This window comes from Montipora foliosa, unplaced genomic scaffold (genome assembly GCF_036669935.1).
Source record: "Montipora foliosa isolate CH-2021 unplaced genomic scaffold, ASM3666993v2 scaffold_159, whole genome shotgun sequence".
Classification (NCBI taxonomy): domain Eukaryota; kingdom Metazoa; phylum Cnidaria; class Anthozoa; order Scleractinia; family Acroporidae; genus Montipora; species Montipora foliosa.
In genome coordinates, this window is record NW_027179459.1 from 55,001 (window position 1) to 56,349 (window position 1,349).

A 1,349-nucleotide genomic window follows, 5' to 3' on the forward strand; every position below is an offset into this window, starting at 1 on the left:
GATATTGGCATAATACAAGTCATTTCAATCTTATTGGACTATTTTTACTCTTAGAAAGTGGTAACCTTTTTGTTCTAATTTCATACCTTTTGGGGTCTACTTTGCTCCATACACAATTAAAAAATCACACTTTTATCCCCTTGTCAGATGCTATTAAGTGGTGCAAATTATATAATCTTACGATAATGGAAAAGGTCTTTTTACGTTACGCAGTTAACCCAACTGGCACCCTCATAATTGGTTGGATCTTGGTGAGACAGGTTGACAGTTGTAACTGAGAGGGACCTACCGGTAATAGTTTATGAGATCTGATATGGTCTTAATTTACAGTAGTCTTAACATACCCACATAAAATCTGGCTTAGCTTAATAGACCTTTGCCTGAGCACAATATTTCCATTGATCAAGAAAAATGGCACTGTCAGTTAATTTTAGCAGCCCTTTTTATTTTAAGTAGGCTAAAATTAAACATGAGGCCCATTGGCTTACCGTGGTTGAGAAAAACATGGCTAAAATTGAGTTCTTTCTCTGTGCTACTATATTTTAATTTTGAAACTCGTGCAATCCATTAAATACCAGCTCCTGTTTTACATTTCAAGTTCACGGGGCTAATATTTTGCTATGTATACAGAAAACACAAATTGTTTCAGGTGTGGCCAGGGCACATGCTACTAACTTTTAGTTGTTGGCATTAATCTTCATTAGTACATGTGTTATGTAATCCATGGTTGCATTTTAGTACAATGCTATGTTGTTTCACTTTCAGGAGACGGAATGCTTGCAGCTGTTTAGCGGAAGAAACCTTCTGTGTTAATAAATGAGCATACCACAGAAGACACGAGGTGGCACCTCCTTGAGAATATTAGGGGAAAAAACCATTGTCAACTAGAGCACTTAAAACAATAGTTATGTGATAGTTTATAGTTTGCTATTAAGTAAGAAGTAGTTTGTTTTCAACCAGGCCATTGAAGATACAGCCAATCAGAATACAGGAAGGCCGTTGCATATTCGTCAGTATTCTACCGAACCAGCCTGACGGTCAATCAGTGCAATTCAACGGTATCACACCCAACTTTCCCATTGTGCCTTGCTGGCAACCCTTTCTTGTGGTACATGTATACCATGGAATATCCCACTCGTCACTTGTATTTTCTTGCTCATGTGTATACCAATCTGAGCCTTAAGGCAAGTATGTATACCAAGAAAATACAATCAAGTGACTTGTGGGGTATTGCATGGTATACCACTCAAAAGCAATGTGTAATTAGCATGTATTTTATTTTACCGATTAAATTATTATAATTTATTGTACTGATGTGAGATTAAGCACTGATAAAAGTTAGTGTTGAC